Raw genomic sequence first — 25240 nt, 5'->3', positions numbered from 1 at the left:
AGCTCGTATCTTTTATCTATTCCGCAAATACGCAATATTCCTAAAAACTTGATTTGTTTCCCCTGTGTATAGTCTTCTTGTTTTTCCGGTTTTTTTTTTTCATAGGTCGATGCAGGACAAGAGTCAACATCGACCGTACGGTCAAATCGCTTCGGAAAATAGACGACGCTCTGTGTTTAGTGGGACCAGACTAGTGTGGTGTATTATAAGCTCTTGAAACATGACGAAATTTTAATCGCGAAACTGATGGGAAGTGTCGCCCTATGCGCTCTTAGCGAGGAAGTCCGGAATAAAGCGGAAACAAGCCAGGAAAATGGAAGCTTTACCCTTCAGGTATAAAAGGAGGAGCGATAAGTGCATTACAGTTCCGTGTGCACATAGCTAAAAACTCCATTGCCCTCTATTTTTTAGAAAGCGATTTAAAAAAAAAAATAATTTGATGGAAAGTACTGTATTGATAACAATCAACTTCATACGCTTCACACTCGGAGTTTAATATTATTAGCAAATGTGAAGAACTTAACCTACAACAGATACAAACAAGTTGGGAAATTGGAAGCTAGACGCTTCAAGTATGGAAGGTTTCGTGTATTTCTTTTATAAAGAGATTTGAGTGTGCATTTGTCCCATTAGTATGTAGCACGTAATATATGCATACATTATGTGAAAATATCCACTTTCATGTGATATTGACATTTAAAGTTTTGAATTTGCACAGAAGCGACAGCTATAGTAATAGTGCGATTTTCACCAAATTGGGTAGGATCATGGTCTATGCTGTAGCCTACATGGATGGAATTCTAGGATGAACTTAAAGGGGGTTTTCGTGTCAATTACTAAGAATTATAGTAATTATTATTAACTTTATTTGAACAGGTATTGATATGGAGGGTATTTTGGGGCCTAGGCACCATGCAGTGGTAGCCTTTGACTTTTTTCAGATTTTTCGGTTAAGTACTTTCTGAGAATGAGTCCGTTAGAGAAATGATCACTTTCAACCCCCCGCACTCCCCACCTTTCCAACAGATGTCAAAACTAAGACCGGCTTCGAGAAGTACTAACCGATACCTTTAATTTGATACCCCACATGACTATATTTGATGAAAAAAAAATTACACCCTACTTTTGCATGTATGGGGACCCCCCTTAAATTCGACGTAAAAGGATGCAACTCATTATGTGCATGGCCATTCACAGTTCGCACCTTTCTACCAACTTTAGTGTCAATCGCTACAACCGTCTCCGAAAAAAATGCGTGTGACGGACAGACAGACAGACCGTAAACCGATTTTAATAAGGTTTTGTGTTTACATAAAACTTTAAAAAGAGTTGGGCAGAAGTTGTTTCTTCAGGAATGGAATTTTAATATTTCACTAGAATCTCAATTATTCTCGTTAATTATGACAACAGCATCTTATTTGCATGGTTTTAGAAGCAGTAAATTTGCGCGAAGTTGCCAAGTTTGACCTATTGGCGTTAATGGTGAGATTGCCATGAAATTTGGCATGTGTGTGAAAGATATTGCCCTCTATGATGTTGCAAAATTTGGTAGTTCTAGGATGAACTTAAGGGGGTTCTTCAGTCAATTTCAAAAAGTTGGGTAATATAATATTAGCAAGTTTATTTGAGTAGTTATCGAAATGGCACATATGTTAAGTCTTAGATTTCATCTGAGCGCACCACCCTGATTTTTTTCGGATTTTTGGGTTGGGTAGTTTCCGAAAATGAGTCCTGTCTCACTTTAAGTATGTACATTTTCACTCCTTACTCGCGCACTTTACAATTCAAGTCAAAACTAATATCAGTTTCGGAAAGTATAATACTAACCGATACCCCACACGGCTATATCCGGTGAAAAAAAATTTAAATCACCCCTTTGTATGTATGGGGAGCCCCCCTTAAACTCCACCTAAAATTATATCACTCACTGTATGTGTGGGATTTCATAGTTCCAGACAGAAAGCGAATCGATTTTAAAACCTTCAAAACTACGCTCTGAGTGAACATTGTTTAGGTTCCTCTATTATTCCTTTTTTTTATTGAAGTACGTATTCCGAACTCAGGGAATCCTCCCCCTCGACCGCTATTATACAGATGCTGTATTCACAAATTACCAGGAATGTGGGGATAATGTACTAATGTCAATAATAATAATAATCATTGGCGCAACAATCCATATTGGATCAGGGCCTCGAAGTGTGTTAGAGCTCTTCATTCAAGACCGTAACGATACACTACAGTATACTGTAGGAGGCAATGTGACCAACATTGCGCCTGCCCGAGATTATTATCCTGATTTGACTCAGGTACCCATTTACAGCTGAGTCGACTGGCATCCGACGTCAAATCACGATACAAATCCCACTGCCACCAGTGAGATCCTTAACGGATCATTTCCTCATCTTTTTACATTTTTAAGATAGCTCTTCCCTCTTAGTTGCCACCGGCCATTCAGGATGGTACTTTGTCCATTACGTATCCCGACGAAGTGAACGAATTTATCGTCCGCACCTACTACCGTGTCACGGACAAAGTTCAGACATCGATTTTCAGGAACCAAGCCATATACTGGAACAGAAGGTTGCCAATCAGTACTGAGTAAAAATCTATCAAGAAGGCAGAGTCATACGTGCCACAATCGTCAAGCCCTTAACTGCGCTGATTAGGGTGTACTAGAGGAGAAACATTCGTTCGCAAAAAAAGGAAGAACGGAATAGTAAAAATTTAAGAGCCCTTAAGGATCAGTTAGTCAGCTAGGTAAACACTCGGTGACTACTGTTGGGAGGAGTGTTCCCAAAATACTGGCAGATATAATTACTTTTTTTTATTATTAAAATTAATAATTCAGAGCTTTTTCTTTTTGCCTTACTAAAAAGTTTTTTTCTCTGCAAATATGAATATTTCGGGGCGTATTTGCTTCCTCTCTCAGTGCTAGGATTCGATGAGGAAGGCGATTGTGGGCTTATATTGGTAGAAATTATCACGATTATCAATTATTGGGAAGTACAAAATAAAAAACAAATACCTCAGACGACCGGCAAATTTATACAAATTAGCCAGAAATACGAATAATCCGGAGTTCTATTGCAATTGAAATGAGTGAAATATATTACCAGGGCGGTCCGATAAGTACTTAGACGCCCGTTGGCACCACTTGTCGAAAGAGAAATTCACTATCGTATAGTACATTCTTGTAGACGCCCACTGTCAAAATTCCAGCCGAACCGGACTTGCAGTTTTGTTTTGACTACGTATAGAAGCGGACGTGTTTGAGGATTTTAGAAAAATGGAAAAGGGCAACATCGGTCAGTGATTCGATTTATGTTTTTGGAACAACGCAACGAAATCAAAGAGTGCTTGGATTCCCTATACGATGACTCTGCTCCTGCGATGGGGACCGACCGTAAAAAATTGGTTTAATGAGTTGCAACATGGTCGCACGTCGGGTTTTGGTGAGCCACGCCCAGATGTCGCGAAAACGACTACCACGAAGGATAGCGTGACAAAAATTCAGGATCTCGTATTGACAAACCACCGGTTGAAGATGCGCGAGATGTCAGTAGGCATTTAAAAAGGCGGTGTGGATCATATTCCGTATGAAATTTGGTGGATGCGAACTCTGCTGCCGCGTTTGTTCACTCCGGATAATAAGCGCAATCGTGAAACCACTTCAAAGCAGAATGACCGTTGACGAAATAAGGGTCCACTGGTACACCAGAGGCCACGGAACAGTGGAAAGCGTGGCCTCTCCTCGGTGATTGTGCTGCGATGAAGGTGAAGACTGCCCCATCAGCCGGAAAGGCGATAGCTACCGTTTTCTGAGATACACAAGGTGTGATTTGAATCGATAGCCTGTAGAAGAGCAAAAAGATCATAGAGCTCTACTATGCGGAATTATGGGGCCGATTCGACGCCGAACTGAAGAAAAAAAAAACACTTTCGCCGCCGCCACGTTCAAATCGGTCGAATTGGGCTACGAACTGCTACCCCATCCACCGTATTCGCCAAATTTTGCTCCCGTTAGATTTCTTATTGTTTCCAAACGTTAAAAATTCATTCGCCGGGCAGAAATTTGAGTCGAATGAGGAGGTCATCGCCGTAACGTATTTTGCAGACCTTGAGAAAACATATTTTTCAGATGGGTTAAAGAAATTGGGGCATCGTCGCATCAGGTGGTTGTTCTTTCAACGGGTCACGAAATTTGGTCAGATGTTTGCGAATCTGCAGAGTCAAATTCTTCTTCTTCTTCATCCTTCGTCCCGTTCAGAAGCGGAGTCGGTTCGTCTAGATCGGCTGCGCCACTTTGTTCGGTCATGATCTGATCGAGAGGTTCAAATCAGCATCTAGCGCATCAAGTCAAAGTTGTTTCGACCAATCTTTTAGTCTTTCCCCATCGACTTGATGCCCCACCACTTATCTTGGCAAGTGAGTTTACATCAGCGCGAATCACATGTCCATACTATTGAAGAGCCCCTCTCTCGTAATTCATATACGATCGGTGTAACCCCATGTCGATCGCGACACAGTGTTTCACCATATCTAACCGCGCAGTGTTTATTGTGTCAGCAGTACCGCAGTGCTTGACAAACCCGGCTTGATTCACGGTTATTTCAGCGATGTCGCGAATACGGTTGTAAAAAGTACGTTCATCCCCATGATATGAGACAGCTGGTGCTTTCTTGTCAATCAGATGGTGTTCTACCCCAATTAGCAATAAGTTAGAGATATATAACATAGGGAACACTCCAACATTCATTATATGAGGCCAGCTGTCTGGCTAAGACAGTTAAGTCATCAAGGATGTACCCTGGTAGAATAGGAACCTAGCCAGAATGAGGAGGGCAGAGTATAACTGCTTCACAGGACTCATTCCCAAGGGTCCTACCTCACGGGGGAAGGCGACGACAATCTGCCTGACACTCCAACAACGAATAAAAGGAGAAGAATGGAGAACTGGAAACTAGCAAAGGAAGTATGTTCGGAAGCTAGGGTAAGGTGGGCAGTAGGAACTTTTAAACCATTGAAACCACCCGGAGCAGATGATATCTTCCCAGCAATAATCCAGAGAGGCCTAGAAATCGTCTTAGAGTTTCTTTTAATGGTGATAAGGGGCAATATAGGCCTGGCATATATTCCAAAGGCGTGGAGATGAGCTAAAGTTGTCTTTATTCCGAAAGTGGAAAAAAGGATCCTTTTCACCCAAAATCTTTCAAATCAGTTTGTATAACATCGTTCATACTCAAACGTTCAACCGAAACTGTTTTGTGCCAGTTGATGGATGCATCACGGGGTGCCAAACAAAAAAAAACACTGTGCGTTCGCATTCGATAACACATCGCATACAGAGATAGAAGATGCCCTGATCCGCAAGGCAGTGGGAAAAACCCCGGCTTTCTAAACTGGCAAAATGTTAGAAAGCAGGCAAATAGAAGTACCGAAGTACAAATTCTACTGTCATGAATACTACTCAAGGTCGTCCACAGGGCGGGGCACTATCACCACTTATGTGAGTAGTGGATGAACTCCTAGACGAGCTAAAAATTACTGGAATACCAGTCCAGGGCTATGCGAACAATACACGTCCAGGGTTACGCGGACGACACTGTTTTAATCTGTAAGCGCAAATATAAGGATACCCTATGTAATAGAATCCAAACTGGATTAAGGGCTACTAGTGCCTGGTATTTAAAGGTAAGACTGCGTATCAATCCAGCGAAAACCACTATAGTACCATTCACTAGGAACCGTAAGCTTGATCACCTGAGCGCCATGCATGGCATGGATATGAAACGAAAAACAGAGGTCAAATATTTGAGAATTACGCTGGACCAAAAATTACTCTGGAAAATGCATATCAGAATCACTTGTTGAGGGTTCTGATGACTTGCAGGTCCATAGCAGGAAAAAAATGAGATTGCACTCCGAAGACACTACTTTGGATATACACTAAGGCCCTATGGGGCGGTAATTTGGGCAGAAAGAACCGAACGCAGCTTATATGCCAAGAAGTTACACAAACTCCAAAGACTGGCTTGCGTGTGTATCAGTGGGGCAATGATGACATATCCAAAGGCATCACTGAAGGTCCTTTTGGGATTCATCCCTCTCCATCTGCACATACAGATGCAGACAAGGAGGGCAATCTTCAGGATGGCCGGGAGTATTAGCGAGGCGGGGAGCTGCGGTAGGCGATATCCAGAATTATTGATACCAAGGTATAACATGACAACGAGGTTTCACTTCGATGAGAGGTTTTAAACACGTTGGAGTAACAAGGGAAACTGGGAGAGCGTGACTGTGATATACGACTTAAACCAGCAACTGATTGGTACACTGACGGATTCCTCACAGCAAAGGGAGCGAATGCCGGGGTCATTGGTCCAAGGAAAATGTACTTAGAGCCAATGGGTAAAGCACACTAGCAAGCGGAAATATACGCAGACAGATGTGCCTCTTTTTATTTGCAAAGGAATTATAGGGAGCTATTTTTACTGACAGACAAGCGGCGATCATGGCATTAAGGTTCAACCAGGTGAACCCTAAAGTCGTATGGGAATGCCATGAGAGACTGAATACGCTCGGCTCGCACAATAAGGTCTGAATACTCTGGGTTTCAAGCCATGTTGACGAACTGGCCAAAAAGGGAGCAGGGACGCTTTTACACGGATCAGAATCCTTCTGGGGAATCGAGAACAGGTTCATGGCTATGACATTAAGAAGTGAAGAGAAAACTATACAGGGCGAGCCTACCAGAAACGGAGTAGTCCAGGGTGCTTATTGGGGAATGAGAACCCAAGCGCACAAAGGACTATTTACACCTCAAGAAGACGAACTTCCAAATCATAGTGGGAATTCTCACTGGTCACTGCCGACTAAACTATCACCTAGGGAAGCTAGGGATATCAACGGACATTGCCTGCATGCTCTTTGGCGAGTGTGTAGAAAATCTCTATATACGTTCTGGGACATTGTCCTGCGCTTATGCAAAGTAGGTCGAGGCACTTGGGAGGACACTTAATACCAAATGCAAAGTTGAAAGATTTGGAAGAAGGGAATATACGAAAATTCCTAACGGTAATAGTCTTGCTTGACATACTATAGTTAATAGGTACACTAAAACCAGTAAAAGGGGGACAATAATTCTTTAAGGACGCAGTGCGACTTCCCCTTAACAGAATAAAAGAAAAAAAAAGATCTCCTCAATAATCCGATTGGTGAACTCACTGAACTAAAGTGTTGGTTTCGAGTTCTTCGCTTTCAAGAGCTCAGATTATATATCGTCAGGTTCTGTCGCTTTCCACGATTTCATTCGTTTGATTGCTTCCCCAAGTTTAGTAGCGCTGACAGTTACGGCTCTGTGGATGATCGTGGGTACCTGTCGCTAGGACTTAATCCCACGGTCTTCTTAAGCCACTGATTAATTTTGCGACCACAATCAGAGCTCCTCTTCGACAAGCAACAACGGTACCAGTCTACACTGAGTGCATGGTTCCAGCATTCATACTGGATGATGCAAGACCTACCTAAATCACTATCGAACTGTGGAGTACGGCAACCGTGTTGAAACGCAACACCACGTTTGAGGCCCGAAGGACGCAACCACAATCCCCATGAAACTCCCACTAGCGGGAGTTTGACTAGGGGACCCTGCTGAACGCACATACAACAGGAATCCCCCGAAGTCTGTGAATTCAGATTTCGTGACCTACTGCTACTTTAGCTGAGTCCTCATGCAGATTCGGATTTGATCGGCCTAATTAGGTCTTGCGAGCATTCCCCTACTGCCTCACGGTGGGCAAACCAATGTCATACAGCATCTCTCTCTACTCCCTCCTCCTTGGCCACTTGGTTTTCGTTCGGCCGACAGGGATGCCGCCCCCATCTTCCTGTAGAAGTGGAGGATGTACAAACTCTTCCATTCGAAACTGATCGAAATATTTCCGCCAACTGCAAAATATTTACTACTTTTCATGGTGATAATCTTAATCCGATTGGAGAGCGGAATATTATCATTGGTCCTTTCTTCTTCTGGGATTAAATAAGACAATCTGTCAACCATGGAAGGAAGAATAGGTGGCCTAAGGATTTTGGATTTATCTAGTACCAGTTGCTCCAATTTTAAGATACTCTAAAACTGAAAAACGAAATGGCTTCAAAAATGGAAAACCTTAAATTCATACAGACCTACAATTCATACATATATTTTCCTTCTTCGACTGACCGCATTTCATTTTCCTGCCCTATTTTCCTTGCACTTAAATATTCCGTAAGCAACCGAAAAGCAGTCGTTGAAGCTTTTAAAAAAATGGGGTAATGACACAGGTGTTGTGTAACAGATCTCGAAAGCTACACTAGTGAAAAGTGTCAGCAAAGGAGTGTACTTCCCTTGTGTAAAAAGCTGGAGTATCTGCTGGACGATGACATAAAAGAATATATTAAATTATCATAACCATAATTTTGAAAAGGTATTTTCCAGAAATATAAAATTCAGGCGTAGTAAGCAGTGTATTTGACGGAGTACTCATGCATAAAACGGTGAAGCTGTTTTCCTTTCAGGGAGGTGGATGCGATGCTGTAAACGCACATCGACAATAACAAGTATACAATGAATATGAATAAGATGAACGACATCAGCCAGTTTTGCATCTATCCAAAAACGGATAGACTCGTCAGACAATTCCATTAATATTCACTAAAAATGCCGCTCGCCATATACAACAGGAATCACGTTAATGTAAACTGCATGCAAATATCGCTACCTACATATGACCTAACTAGTATGGTACGTAAATAAAATTCCCCAGATCGAACGGAGAAAAAAAATCAAATTCAGATTTCCAGTAGAAAATCTAATAAAGGAAATTTTACACGGTTCGTCGCCGGGCTATAAATTTCTCAGCTCCACTGCCTGGTGTAATGGCATCGTTTTGCTTGCCTTGTATACAGAACACGGCGATGTTATTGTATTGGGCGCACCTATTGATTTCTACAACTCCTCAATCTTGAGCAAAAATGGGAGAGATATAACAAAAACACACATTCGTCTCGCAACCTAACAAATTCACAGACATTAATATTTATTAGACGGCACTCCGAAAACCTTTCCCAGCTCCTCGGCATTCCCAAGGCAAAGTGACGAGGCGGAGGCCGGAAGGACAATAATCCCAAAACAGTACCTGTGTATAAATGCCGTGCAATCCATCAGCGAAGAAAGCACTGTGACCGAAAGGCAACAATTCCACCACCAACGATTGGGGAGGTCCTCAAGGACGAAGGGACGGAGACGAGTTGCCTACATTATCAAAGGGACGAAGACTGAGATGCATCGCCAATGAAACGAATTTATCGCAGAGCCAATTAATTAGGGAGTTCAAGGTTCATTCCAGGTACCAAGCTTTTTTGTCGTGTCATAGGAGATCACAGGCAGGATTCAGATGACCCCCTCCCTTCCGGGACGCGTACATGTGCTTAATTCATTGCAAAATCGTAACCAGGTGACGGTTGGTGTCTCACGTGGATACTGTGAATATAAAACATTTTGCGGAATAACAAACGCCAAATGGGAATTTTCATCTTAATCGAGTTCCGTGGAAGTCATGCTATGCTCCTATGAATGTTCGAAGTTGGGGCATATTTAACTCCGCCCAGAGATTCATCGTTCCATTTAGAATTATTACAGTGAATTTTCCGAATAATTGTTCCGGAGAGAATTAGTACATTGTCGAGGGAGACCGAAAGCAATCTGTTCACTCTGCAAGGGGTAGTTTGACTCATGATAGGACCGCAACCATGGGGGAAAGACGGAAGCTCCCCTGGATGGTTGGGGATGTACGATATAATTCTACAACGCTGCCAACATGATATGAAAAATGTTATATACGAGCATGGCTCTCAGGATTCTTTTTGTTGTAGAAGAGTGGAAAAAAAAGTCATTGTATATGGTAGCGGAGGTGAATGAATTGGAAGGAAAAATTGATGGAGTTTAGGAAGTGAAAACCGATTAAAAATGGGAAATTGCATCAGTTGGGATGGGCTGAAAAGGGGACAAAATTGGGAACTGTGAGACCCTTAAAAACTAGCCTTAGAGTTTATAGTACACACATTTGACAGTGTGATGATTAAGTTGATAGAGCGTCAGCCCCTCGATATCCCATCCCGGGAATCGAACCCCGGGTACGTCATGAATGCCGATGTTCATCTTTGTGATTACCCCCGCTGTAGGTTTATCATTTGCACTGTGATGAATGTGGAGATAATGGAAAACAGAAAGTCATTTTTTGATGACTTTCAAAGACGAACGATCAATAAATGGTCAACAAACACTGACGGCATGGAAAATGGTTTCTACAAACCAGTAATGAATTTGCGAATCAGGGAAGAGCTCTTCTTTATTTCGACTTCTTGTAGATTGTTCAGTAATACCAAGTCACATCATGTAGGTTCTCCTTGGAGCGGTTTTTCTCATACAACACTTGGAAAAGCATTAAAATCAAATTGTTCCAAGAGGCCTATTGGCAGCGTCGATAAGGACCTTATATTTGTATCTTCGAAGCCAAATGACATCCCCCCATTTTATTACCGAGAGAAGAGGTGAGCTAAATTGAGACAAGCTAACTCCGCTACTGAGCAGAACAAAGGCTAAAGAAAAGAGAAAATTACGGATCTTCAAAACAGGTAAGTTTCCTTGAATAATCCTGCATTAACCTGGAAACTTTAAAGGGAAGATAAGCTTTTCATGGAAACTTGTAGGTAAACTAGAAGAAGAAGAATAAAACAGAATAAATTATAGTAATTTTAAATAGTTATCCTTCATCCCTTGATGGGGTATAGCGTCAGCTCTCCCCACGGCTTCTCGAGACGCCAAGTGCTTTTGGGAAGACCCACGTCGGCCATCTTGGGAGAATGGATTCCACTGCATGGCGTAGTACGCAATGCAATTGTCACCCCTCCTTAAGGTGTGACCTATCCACTGCCACTTCCGTTTTCCTATTACATCACATACGAGTGCCAAGCCTGTGCGCCGAACAAGTTCTTCGTTGCAGATGGTGTCAGGCCAGCGTACTCTGATAATACGACGCAGACATGTATTGACGAAAACTTGGGAGCTTTTGAGTAACAGTGGAGTTCATTTTCCATGTGCTACTCTCAAATAGCAACACAGAAAGAACACTAGCATAGAACAGTCTCAACTTGATCTTGGTGCTGAGATAACCGCATTTTAACATTTTAGACAGGACAGCGAAAGCTGATCTAGCGTTGTTAATGCGTCAAGCAACATCTAGTTTAGATGCCGCCGTCGGCAGAAACCACGCTTCCTAGATATACAAATTCATCGACGCTTTCGATGCTCTGCCCATTAATGCAGATAGGGAGAGTGCGATGATCCGTCAAACTGAGAATCTTGGTTTTGTGGGTGTTTATCTTCAGTCACTCCTATCTGTATCTTCACGCAGGTGCTCAATGTCACTCCTGAGTTCCAGATTGATTCAACTAAATTAAAGACGCCGGTCAGTAAGCTTAGACTCTAACGAAACTTTTGAAAAGGGAAATTGCCGATGCAACTAGACTTTGCATTAATCACACTGGCCAGCCAAATTTGTGGTTTGACCCCAACGCTTAAGTTTTACTTTAAAAGGAAAAAAATCGCGTATAGTCGTTTTAGGACTAGGTCCAACACTAAAAATTTTCTCTACTTTTTGAGAAGGCCATACGTCTGTGGAGGATGATGGTTGCGAACGCTAAACGGAAGCGTTGGCATGAAATTTGGTCTGATTTATTTGAGACAAAAGTTGTTATGTCCTCCTGGAAAATCATAAAGGGATTTCGTGGGTATTTTAATGACAGGCCCCCAACTAGGGATCCGAGGAAGAATGTGGAATATCTCGACTAACTAGCTGGACAGTGCAGCCCCCTACTCCTCACTCTCTTCCTGGTGGCCTCAGATATCCCACAGTATCTCTACCCTTGTCTTCAGAAGAGCTTACTGATGTTTTGTTCAAGCACAAACGCATCAATATCTACGCTGGTTGGCGCCTGAAGCCCTCTCGGCTTTGCTACAGGTTCTAATAGTATTCAAATTTTCCAATATGCGGATGATTTTCTTATTTTGGCAACCGGTGACAATTGGAACTCGACCTCCAAATGTCTGCAAAGACAGGTTAATCTCTGGCCTACCAATTAATACAATCAAATCCCAATCTATATCCTTTACGCGAAGCAGGATCCCAGCCCTGCTCATTACACCCTTGCTTATGTCAAATCCATTACCTTCTTAGGCAGGGAGATAACGAGGACTTGTTCGGTCATTTGAATCATTTGAACTCTATTATCCCGAAAACCTTCAAGGCCGGCAGGATGACTAATTTTGCAATTTTGGGGCCCTCACACCCCAGAAGCCCATCAATCTCTATAGATCGGTGGTAAGGCCTATCTTAGAGTATGCAGCAGATGAAAATAAGTTTAACTCTATATCTACTTGTATTTTGAGAAAATACCTGAGGCTGACCAGAACCACCTCCTTGTACAAGAATTTGCTTTGGCTAAGGAGCCGCCGTTCCGTTTCAGAAGGTCCCTCTTGCCAGCCATCTTCTCAAGTAAAAGGAAAGGAATCCTAAAACCTATAATTTGGTGATACAAAACCCGGACGCTGATAATGATCTCTCCTTGATCTATTGGTTTTCCGGAGCCTGTTTGACACTGCATTTGCCAATGAAGTTCCCGTGATTTCAAATAAGGTGCATTTGTCTTATGATTCGGGAGGAACCTGTTCCGCCTGTGCGGTGGTTGCTCCAGGTGGGACCCAGATCTCACGCTTTTCGTTGAATATCAGTTCAGTTTTGGCGGCTGAACTTATTGCTGTCCCCACGTACTCGAGGAGGACGATCAGACCCGAAGCCTCACCGGTTATCTGGTACCATGGGAACCGCAATGGCCCTCTGAGAGCATGTGCTCTTGGAGAATTCTTGGGGGATGTACTCTCGACCCGGTTATTTGCGGTTGGCTTCCTTGGGGAAGTTTCATGGTGGTCGTGGTTATGCCTACATCGCGGACAGAGCTTCTTGGAGCTCAAGCGTGGAGTTGGGCTGTACAACTCGGGTGCCGTGCACCTTAGTTGCGGTAGAGGTGTTAGATAGGCCTTGCATCCACTGGTTTGCATGCTCAGCTTGCACTCAGGCTCTGATTGTGGTCTCCGAATTAATCCGATACCACCGTCTTTGGTTCTTGGCATTGATATATCCGTGCCTTTCCGCCCTCTAACGGTTCGCTGTGGTGAGTACAGTCCCGGTGACCTTCCTGTTTCACACTTTGTTGGATACATTTATATTATCGAGCAGGCTTCATGCGTTCGTGCGTTCAGATTTACCGGCCTTCTGTTCCGTTCTGGGCAATTTCGAATGGAGATTTAATATCATCACTTTAACTTTATCAACGCAACAATGACTAAACATTCACAATGATCTTGCCAGTTCTCATGCATTCCTTGGAGACTTGGATTCACAACAACCAAAACTGCAAACTGTTGGCCGTTTTTGAAAGAGGAGGATGGACGATTCCCTAGTCTATATAATGGCGAAATTTATTAACGATACCACGATCGTTTAGTTGTTGATGAAATCCGACTCAACGTCTTGAATTTGCACCACCTTTCCGGCAATGATGTTCCTTTCCCTGAACATTGTTCTTTTTCTTCAGCCTTTGTTCCGTTCAGAAGCGGTGCCGCCTCATTTTGATCGGTTGCGGTTGCGATTTGGCTCGATGGTACGTCCGATCTGGATGGAGTGAGGCTCTCAAATCACTATCTAGCTCATCAAGCCAATATTGCTTCGGTCGACCTTTTTGCTGTTTCCCAAAGACTTCGATCCAAGTTAAGTACATAGAATAATCTACGCGGCTTAAACTTTTGCCCACCGCGAGTATCGATCAGTCAAAGTCGAATTTGCCAACATCCTCTCGATGTTGACACGGGCCCGACGATGGTAAGGAGAACACAATAGAAACTTTTGTTCGAAGTAGGCTTGGCTTGAGGTAGTGGTATATAATGGTCCAATTTCGTCCTCTAGGACGGTATTAGCTGTTTTATACTCAATTTTATATTTAGAGGTCATGAAAAAACAGCAAAGTATGAGGGGACTACATTTCTTCTCAGACCGAATACTATGGTTCATTAAAACAAATCTCTGCTCGATCCTTATCCGGTGGTAAAATGTTATATGTTCATAGGCCTCAAAAGCCAAATCTAGCAAATTATTTGCGTTGCCATAATTATGCCAAATGACGACGCACCTTTTGTTGCTGAATGGAGTCGTAACTAAGCGAAATTGTCGATTTTATGCTACCCAAAACTGCTAATTTATCTAAAAACGGCCGAAAAATGACACCAGGTGTCAATAGTGGGAATCATCGAGACCATTCGAACTATATATTCTCCAAAAGGAATTGGGAGCAAATCTCCTTCATTTAAAATAAATTATTATCCAAATCCGATGAAGAATAAAGACGTGAGGTCTGTCTCGATAGAGAGTCGGCATATTGATCTGGAGTGACCGCGGCGTCGCGACAGGAGCGGAATCTCATTTGCTTTTTTCTGAATTAATTTGCTAAAATAATGCATTCCATAATGTTCAATTACCCCAATTTTCGTCGCAGATTGCACATTATTGAATGCATTCGGGCGAATTGATCTTAACAGAGGGAAATGATCTGCCGCATCCGCGCGCTCATATTGCTGTAACATGTATTCTCGAAGTTCAATCGAGTTCAAGGCGAGCGTAGCGGCATGGGGACCGGTTCGTGAGTGGACAGCAGATCAACGGCTGGCGGGATTTAAAAATTTCATTGTTTTCGTTGAAGCCGTGTAGAGTGGAGTTGGTTGGTTTCTTGGTCTCCTGAATTCAGCTTCGGGCATTAAGTAAAGTGAATTTTTTTTCAAAATTCTTATAAATAATATACTGACTTGAAAAATGCATTCCATCCTCGTAATAAGTAGATCCAAGTGGATTTTTTTTTGATAAAACAAGCATTGAAAAACGCTGGGATTCGGAAAGGAATGGACGTCGTGGAGGCGTAGTTGGAAAGTCAGGGAATTAGTTTGCTGAGCTAGCGGTGCATAGTTTTGATGTCGTAACGACGTTAATCAAGTTTTGGTAGTTTTGTGCATGGGCGTGAGGCGGCAGGATGAAATGCGACAGAAAACATAGTTTGCCAAGAAGATGTCATTAACGAAGGGTAAAACGTTTGTCAAAGAGGAGTTTGTTTTGCTGTCGCTAATGTGAATTTCCTCGGTTTCACACTGGAACAATCGTGAAGTGATTTTGTGGTGAAGTTTTAGTTTCGAGTTGCGGCAGACCTTCCTCATTGAGTGTGCGACATCCATAGAATATTGCATTTATAGCCTTCATGCGGACCCACGCATCGGTATAGATACGTTAATTTTGTATTAATGACACGTGAGGAATCAAAGCGAGGCTTGCAAGAACGTGTCAACCGAGCACTTTGATGGAGATTCAGTCTTTGCAGGCGGAACTTCACAAACTTTTCAGGTTTCTGGAATAGCTCTTCCTCTCTAGGTCGTCTTTGGCCACTCAGGAGGGTCTTTTGATCATCCTATTTCCTTTAGGTTCATTACAGATCCGAGCGAATACCCTCGCTGTTGTATCTAAGTTTTCTCTCTTGTGAGCAATAACAGGGAGTCTAAACTTTAAAAGCGAATAAATGAAGGAACGTAAATCGGAGATTACTTCATCATCGAAAAAAGTTTCATTTAATAAAGGAATATCCAATTAGCACAGTAAATTATTCTAAAATTACCGCTCCCTTTTTAATTCAGGGTTAAACTCCGCACAAGTATTCAAATAGCTGACATCAATAGATTAAGGGTTCAATACTGACTGAGCTTTTATTCCACTTTTCAGAACTTGAAGGGGAAATCTTGATAATTGATATACCGGGGCTAAATTCGGACATATATGAGAGTCAGAAACCAGGCCGATGTCAACACTGAACGTGCTTAATGATAATCGAAACAGGTTGCATATCGTAGCCTACTGTTCCCATATCATTATGAAAGTAATATATTGAAATTCCTCACAATATTACAAGAATTATTTTACATTAACAGAATTTGCGATCTGATCTCATCACTCCCTTAAAATTTCTCTATTAAACACAAATATCAATCACCTCCTCTGGTAACATTTCTCCCTGCCTACCCAGAAAAGCTCACACGAACGCCCAAAAAACCCACCTCATGTTGATTTCAATCTAACAGAAATGCGAATATTTTAGACCTATCCGTGGATAAGCAAGTTTTGGACTGAGCGAGTGAAGTTGAGTTCATTGAATTTCTCTGGTTACCTTTTTCGGACTAATAAACTTTTCGTGTGAACAAATCATAACAGCCCACATTGGTGGTGCCTACGCCGCTGACAATGGACATCCATGTCGATTGGATTCGATGGACTCGAAAAGATATCGATTATCAATTACCAGATAGAAAAGATTAGGATATAAAGAGAGAATAGTATCGTGGGGCACAAGTGACAAGAAGTGTATACATTTGGATACATGCACGTGTGGAGCAGGCTAGGAGAATAGAAGGAGGATTAAAAAACAATTGGGATAATAGTTGAATGACCGTTCAAGGTACTTATCACGGAGTCCTTTAAACACAAGGATACTGACAATGGATGTTCTCAACTAAGAGCTGGATGAGAAATAGTGTGGAGTTTTACAGGGGAAAGAAGCCATTTCAGCTATGAACTGGAAGCTCATTCCATGTTGATAATTACAAAAATTGTTTATGTTTGATAGCCTGAGAAGTTTTCGATTCTTCAGGGCAAGTTCACCATAAAAAAAAACCCATTTATATAAAAGTTTCATTGACTGTAATTGGGTACTTGGTTTACAGTGGCCTTCGGACTACTCAATGCCAGATAATGATTATAAACATCCATAACATAAAACACAGTATATTAGGCCCACCAACAATAAGCCAGGATTAAAAACTGATGTACAATTGAAATAGGAAAAGTTCAATAAATTAAGGTGTCCCTACAAATTGTCTTCGAAGTAATCAGCGTTTTTCTAAGCGCTCTGGCGAAAATAGTCCGCCTACGAAAACCTTAAGGGGGTTCATTGAGGAAGCCAAGGAACAAACTTAGTCTGTTGAAGCTAAGGGCGGTCGCTAAATTTATTCTTGATTTGACGATGCCACCTTATCACGACCCAAAGAAGAAATCATGATAAAGAGATTTCCACTAAAATAAGTAGGAAATGTCTAAGATTGGTGCATGTACGACGGGCGCTCGAAAAAGTTGAAGACAAGCGAATTTATGCTACAAAAGAAGGTCTGCCGCTTGTATCGAGAATAGCTACACATGGATGGTATCTACAAAATCCGTGCGTCCGGAGTAGTGAGTTCTATTGTACATTACTTCGTCAGGAGTTAAAAGGATTAGATAATGTCTTCAGCAAGAAAGTTGAACTGGTGATTAGCAGTCGGTCTTGTTACGGACGATGCACTTTGCCTTTAGCGTAAGTTTAGTTCGCTTTATCCTTCGGGGTTTGTGACCTTTCCTGCATGTGATTAAATTCGGATTATTGAAAGCTTTATTCCAGGCTGTCGATCGTTGGTTGGCCCAGAACACGCTTCAATTCTACCAACAGGTTCAATTCGATCAGAAATCTTTCTCACGGTACTCGAAGATTTCGAGAACTAGAATTCATCGATGTCAGTTTCCGAGCAGCGAGAGTTAATTTTCAGGCTTCTGAAGCGGATAGCGTTTGAACAGTGAGGTTCGTTCTCAAGGTTTTGGAAGATGTCGAGCGGTAAGGGTCGAAGAGTTGATACCGCACTGTTTCCAGGTACGGATCCGATTGTGACGACGTAAGAAGCGGTGTTGTAGCAGCTGACGCGCCCTAGTATCTGGACTCTCGAGCTGGACAACGCTTCACTGAGGGATGCTAGTTGTTTCTCGTTATAACCTTTTGGAATCCACCAGAGCCTGATGACGAAACCATAGGCTAGGATCGCGCGAGTGGACGAATTACTTGATCGAAAATGTCGGAAAACGTCGCCTCGAGCGTTTCGTTCTGCATTTTTTTTAAGCAAAGGTCCTTGATACAATTTTATGTTCTGGTGTCGTCAAGCTGCGAGTTCCGCTTTACGTAGTTACAGCCACCACGTAGAAGTGATTTGTGAAAAAAGACTGTTAGGGAGGAATATCAACTCTCTGCAAATTTCCGAGCAGCAGGCGTCTCTGCCGACCGTTGGAGCACAAGAAGCGTCCTCTACGTCATAATTGTCACCGCAGCTGATGCTATTTCATTTGAAGCTTCGATATTTCGAGCATCTTCGCCTTTCGTACAAAGTAATGATATTGCGCTAAAGACGATCGTGCAAGGTAAATTTAGATTCGCTAAAGACCTACTTACGTTGGAAGTTGATTGGCCCGCACGACTAACAGGGAGTGTGAGGAAAGAAGTTGAAGTTGCTGGTACCATATATTTTCTTTTTTCTTAAGGGGGTTATCCCGAGTGTCGACTCCGAACGCCGTAATAAAGCGCGTACTTATGGATCCGAATAACATTCGAATGACTTCGCTAAAATCATAAGAATTGAAGCCAAGGCCTTACAAGTATTTCTTCAAACCTAACGTTTATGGACTAGATACAGCAGATTAATGGTCAGTTAAGATTTTATGGTTAAAAATTGCGTTTTTCTAAAAACTGCATGTACCTGCAGGTACCTTTGCGCTATGGTGGCAGCAGATTTTCAACATGCAATTTCGAGATCTATCCAACGAAATTCTTGAAAATTTCACGACCTATTCAGAACATATTTCTACGATCCGCAAACTAGGATAATGGCAGTTCACTCGGTAGTTTTTTTTTATTCATTAAAGAAGTCTTGAAAAAACACCAAAATTTACAAAAAAAAGTTCAACAAGGCACCAAAAATTTAGCTTTTAATATTTTTTAATAATCCTAGTTTGCGGACTATGATTAAGTCCGCACGTTAAAATGCCGTTTACTTTTTTCTTTAAGATAATCACAGCGCCCTCTAGCGTGGCAGCTGAAAAACACCTTTTTTTAGGAGATGCATATATAAGTTGCTTTGTATTTCAATAATAAACTATGCTATCGGGCTGAAAAAACGACTACGCATGGCCAAGATATTAATAAATATATGATGAAAAATTCGTATCTGTATCTTTATCCGTTTCTTCACAAAAGCTTTCTAAAAAAAGCGAAAAAACAGCCTTCATATGGAATGACCCCCTTAAATCATTTCCATGGCAAGCCTCTATAGAGATCATTTATGCAAAATTGAACATATTGGTTACCTCGATATGTGAGTTATGTTTTTTACATCTGAGGCAGAAGAGAAATCAGATAAGGATGTGGATCTTTCTTCTATGACGCAACATTGATAAGTTATCCGGTTCCACACGCGCGGTCGAGTTGGCATATTTATTTTTGTTTTCCAATTTAGCTTCGTGTATGTTTTCCATAAAATACTGCGATTCCTCCAAATGAATATTTCAGATTTTGATGCGACTCCAGCGCATCTTGCATAGGACATGCGAGCTTTTGTACATAACATAGGAAGGAGTGAGGTGTCCAAAAAGATAAAACGAAAAATAAGACAAAAAATAAATTCATACGGTTCCCTATCTACATACTCAATATTTCCAAAAACGCTTAACTTTGTTGATATGCTTAATTTTCCCAAAATTCATATCATTTATTGATTTGAATGAGATTCTATTGAGGTTGGACAGTATATACAGTGAATTGAGTGCTTGTTTTTTTTTCTCTCTGCTAACACTTGAAAAAGTACCATTATACTTTGCTTCGCGTTGAAATGTGCTACAGAATAGAAATGCGATCGAGCATCATTGCGCGTTGTCTATCATCGGTAAAACAGGCGAATATTTTTGTGAAATCCATGTAATACTATTCAATCCACCAAGGTCAATAATTACTATAATAAAATTTAAGAATTTTAAAGGTAAGTAGCTTACCAAATATTCTTTTTCGTCAGGTTATGAGAAAATAGTATAATTACAAGTATAGGCAGGAAAATTGATATTTCAGCAGTAAAAAAAGATGGCATTTCGGCTCTTATTTAGAATTAATGGCACAGTTATCGAGAAATTTGTCGATTAGAATGGGTAAGTAAAATCACGTTCGGGTGCTTTTCGGCCCATTCAGGTCATTTACCGTGCAATGTTCGATCTGAAGGTATCATTTGCTTTCGATATCGTTCAGCTGTCACAGTTTGATTTGGTTGCAGCAACTCGTAATACAGCATACCTTGCTGATACACAACATAGGCTTCTTCCCGTGGATGTCTTGTTTTGGTGTAGATATTGACTGTTTAACTGCCTTCACTCTTGTTTTTTTCGCTTAGGATTGTCATAGTGAATCCACTTTTCATCATCATCATCATCAACGGCGCAACAACCGGTATCCGGTCTAGGCCTGCCTTAATAAGGAACTCCAGACATCCCGGTTTTGCACCGAGGTCCACCAATTCGATATCCCTAAAAGCTGTCTGGCGTCCTGGCCTACGCCATCGCTCCATCTTAGGCAGGGTCTGCCTCGTCTTCTTTTTCTACCATAGATATTGCCCTTATAGACTTTCCGGGTGGGATCATCCTCATCCATACGGATTAAGTGACCCGCCCACCATAATCTATTGAGCCGGATTTTATCCACAACCGGACGGTCATGGTATCGCTCATAGATTTCGTCATTGTGTAGGCTACGGAATCGTCCATCCTCATGTAGGGGGCCAAAAATTCTTCGGAGGATTCTTCTCTCGAACGCGGCCAAGAGTTCCCAATTTTTCTTACTAAGAACCCAAGTTTCCGAGGAATACATGAGGACTGGCAAGATCATAGTCTTGTACAGTAAAAGCTTTGACCCTATGGTGAGACGTTTCGAGCGGAACAGTCTTTATAAGCTGAAATAGGCTCTGTTGGCTGACAACAACCGTGCGCGTATTTCATCATCGTAGTTGTTATCGGTTGTGATTTTCGACCCTAGATAGGAGAAATTGTCAACGGTCTCAAAATTGTATTCTCCTATTCTTATTCTTCTTCGTGTTTGTGTTTGACCAGTGCGGTTTGATGTTGTTGGTTGATTCGTCTTCGGTGCTGACGTTGCCACCATATATTTCGTCTTGCCTTCATTGATGTGCAGCCCAAGATCTCGCGCAGTCTGCTCGATCTGGATGAAGGCAGTTTGTACGTCTCGGGTGGTTCTTCCCATGATGTCGATATCGTCAGCATAGGCCAGTAGTTGGGTGGACTTGAAGAGGATCGTATCTCTTGCATTCACCTCAGCATCACGGATCACTTTCTCGAGGGCCAGGTTAAAGAGGACGCATGATAGCGCATCCCCTTGTCGTAGACCGTTGTTGATGTCGAATGGCCTTGAGAGTGATCCTGCTGCTTTTATCTGGCCTCGCACATTGGTCAGGGTCAGCCTAGTCAGTCTTATTAATTTCGTCGGGATACCGAATTCTCTCATGGCCGTGTACAGTTTTACCCTGGCTATGCTACCATAGGCGGCTTTAAAGTCGATGAACAGATGGTGCAACTGTTGTCCATATTCCAACAGTTTTTCCATCGCCTGCCGCAGAGAGAAAATCTGATCTGTTGCTGATTTGCCTGGAGTGAAGCCTCTTTGGTATGGGCCAATGATGTTCTGGGCGTATGGGGCTATCCGGCCTAGCAAGATAGTGGAGAATATCTTATAGATGGTACTCAGCAACGTGATACCTCTATAATTGCTGCACTGTGTGATATCTCCCTTTTTATGTATGAGACAGATAATGCCTCGTTGCCAATCGTCAGGCATTGATTCGCTGTCCCATACCTTGAGCACAAGTTGATGAACCACTTGGTGTAACTGGTCGCCTCCATATTTAACCAATTCGGCTGTAATTCCATCGGCTCCTGGCGACTTATGATTTTTTAGCCGATGAATTGCACGTACTGTTTCTCCTAAACTTGGTGGTGGCAGTATTTGTCCGTCGTCTTCAGTTGGCGGGACCTCCAACTCGCCGATGTTCTGGTTGTTCAGTAGCTCATCAAAGTACTCAACCCATCGCTCTAATATGCCCATTCTGTCGGAAATCAGATTTCCCTCTTTGTCTCGGCAGGATGAGCATCGAGGTGTATAAGGCTTCATCCTGCTGACTTGTTGGTAAAACTTCCGCGCCTGGTGCGGTTGCTCCCTGTACTTTTCTAGTTCACAGACTTGTTGGTTCTCCCAGGCTTCCTTTTTCCGTCTGTGAAGTCGCTTCTCCGCTCGACGGAGTTCGTGATAAGTCTCTGCGCGTGCCCGCGTTCTTTGAGAATGCAACATTACTCGGTATGCGGCATTCTTCCGTTCCGTTGCTAGCTTACATTCATCGTCAAACCAGCGGTTCCGACTCCTTTTACGGCTGGGGCCAAGTATATTTGTGGCCGTATCCATGATAACGTTCTTCAGGTGGTTGTGAAGATAATTTGTTGATGCTTCATCTCCAGGTCCTCTGTTGACTGCGGTTATTGCGGCATCCATTTCCCTCTTATAGGTGTCGCGGAGGGTTGTGTTGTGTATGGCTTCAGTGTTCACTCTCACCTGATTGTCAGAGGGGATTCTAGGTGGTATTGTTATTCGGGCTCGGAGCACCATGCCAACGAGAAAGTGGTCCGAGTCTATATTAATAATCGTTGGCGCAACAATCCATATTGGATCAGGGCCTTGAAGTGTGTTAGAGCACTTCATTCAAGACCGTCTATATTGGCCCCCTTATATGTTCTGACATTCATCAAGGCTGAGAGGTGGCGGCGTTCGATCAACACGTTTTCAATTTGGTTGAAAGTGGTCCCGTCTGGAGAGGCCCACGTATGTTTGTGGACCGCTTTCCGCGCAAACCAGGTACTTCCAACAACCATTTCGTGTGACCCTGCTAATTGAATAGTCCGCAGTCCGTTATCATTTGTTTTTTCGTGTAAGCTATGGGAGCCAACGTATCGCCTGAATACGGGCTCCTTCCCTACTTGGCTGTTAAAATCCCCAAGTATGATTTTGATATCATATCTGGGACAGGCTTCGAGGGTTCGTTCTACTGCCTCGTAGAAGGTATCCTTCTTCGACTCTGCAGTCTCCTCTGTAGGGGCGTGAACGTTTATGAGGCTTATATTTCTAAACTTGCCTCGCAAGCGCAGAGTGCATAGCCGTTCGCTTATGTTTTCAAAGCCGATAACAGCAGGTTTCATTTTTTGGCTGACTAAGAAACCTACTCCGAGCACATGGTTTACTGGATGACCGCTATAATATATGGTGTAGTGGCTCTTTTCCAGGAAACCGGTCCCTGTCCATCGCATCTTTTGCAACGCTGTTATATCAGCCCTATATTGGGACAGGGTATCGGCTAGCTGCTCATCAGCTTCATCTCTGTACAGGGAGCGCACGTTCCATGAGAAAATGCGCAAATCGTTGTTCCGCTGTCGTTGCCGGGTCCGTCGTTTTAAAATCTGTCCTGTCCGAGGCTCCTGTTGTGGCTTCGTAACAAGTTGTTTTCCGTGTAGGGTTGTCAGCCCTACCCAACCCCCAACCTGGAGGACCAGTTGGTACAATTTGTCCCGTTTTTAGGCGCAGGAGACTCGCCTTCATCCTTCTCCGTCTGCAGCTTTTCGTCAAGAAAGAGCTCCCAGCGGTCACCACGTGGAGGTGGAGATAGGGTTAGGTAGAAGAGCTGTTGGTGTTGGTTCAGCAGGCATTTCCCAGGTTTTATGCTCCATCGTGGGTACCAATCCACGTTTCGCCCCGGGACCTATACTACCCTTTGACCACCCACCCCCCCACTTTTCATCACCGATACAAAATTGATTTCTTTTTGTGCCTTTCAAGAAGCAGTTCACAAGTGCTATCTTTAGGTCAACTGGTTCAGTGCCGAATTTCCTTCTTTTTCGATGAATCCAAGTTTGTGTACGTATTGTCAAACTGTCGCTGAATCTACATTTAACGCTTCTGATAATTCCTGCAAAGTTCGACACGGATCTTCTTGGAGTAATGCTTCCAGTTCTTCGTCATTAAACTTTTTTGGTGCACGCACAAATTACCACTTTTGAATCGGCTAATCCCTGCATTTGCTGTCCGATAGTGCGTAGCCGCCGTAAGCTTCGACAAGCAACCTATGACTTTCAGCGGCACTTTTTTTTCCAATTTGGAAAAGTATAGAGAAACCTGCCGCTAATGCTTCTTCGTAACTATAAAATTTCCACTGTCGCCAGTGAAATTTGAACCGCAATCTTCCGTACGACAGCCTTGTGCTCTAACGAATCCGGACACAGACAAAGGGGGTGGAAAGCTCCGTTTAAATTCAAAACAGTATAAAACATTCGCTGGGGCTGATTGGAAAAAGGTAAGGCATAAACCAAATATTTAAGACTTTAATTATTACAAAAAGTAACTGTGACCCATTTTGGGTTTTTTTTAACTCCCCTTTAAGTCTGAAAGCGTTGATAGAAAAGTTTGTCTCCGTAGAACGACCAATAGATTCAACTGACAGTTAAGCACCTCCTTCAGCGTTGGTTAGGAGCCTGGCAGTCGTGGAGCTTATACCTGGTGGAAACAGTATGAACCTCCAACCAATTTTAAAAGTTTTAAACAATATTCTTTTGCCTTTTAAATAACAAATGGAAGCAAGTAAAAGATTTGTTCAGTCGGAACATCATCATTTTTCTGTTTCCTGACAGTAACCTAATTGAACACGTGATTAAATTTGAAGTTTTTTTAAGGCTAATAAATTTATATTCTATTATTGTATTTTGTAGTACTTTTGTGTGTGTTTTTTTAAATTCTCTAATTTTTCTTTTCATTTTTTCCTTTGAGAAGAAAATGGAACAAATAAAAGTTCGAAAAATGCTGCACCGTTATTTGAAAATATAGTTCAAAAGCAAAAGAAAATGATCCATGATACAACTGTCGGAATACCGAAGTTTAAGGTCGATGAAGATAAAGTCGAAAAACAGCGACATTCAGATTAACCACCCATTCTGGGTACCGAAGCTTCATGCATCGCTGTTGAGGCTAGCCTTTACAGTCGCGCTAATTTTTTTTTATTTTGACAGACCAATTACATTGCACCTTCAGCTCTTGGGAAATAAATGATTTAGAGAAGTGTATCACGACTCAGCAGAAGAGCTAAAAACCATGCCAAAAATTGCTGGACAATTCG

The 25240-nt window shown here is 42.3% G+C and overlaps 1 protein-coding gene across 1 annotated transcript in view; it reads right to left on the bottom strand.

The window, feature by feature from the left end:
* Window positions 1-25240, bottom strand: part of LOC119648132 (ankyrin repeat domain-containing protein 12) — a 225918-nt gene that overhangs the window by 190194 nt on the left and 10484 nt on the right. The window lies entirely within an intron of this gene.

Source organism: Hermetia illucens, chromosome 2 (genome assembly GCF_905115235.1).
Source record: "Hermetia illucens chromosome 2, iHerIll2.2.curated.20191125, whole genome shotgun sequence".
Lineage (NCBI taxonomy): Eukaryota > Metazoa > Arthropoda > Insecta > Diptera > Stratiomyidae > Hermetia > Hermetia illucens.
This window is presented reverse-complemented; position numbering and strand designations above follow the sequence as displayed.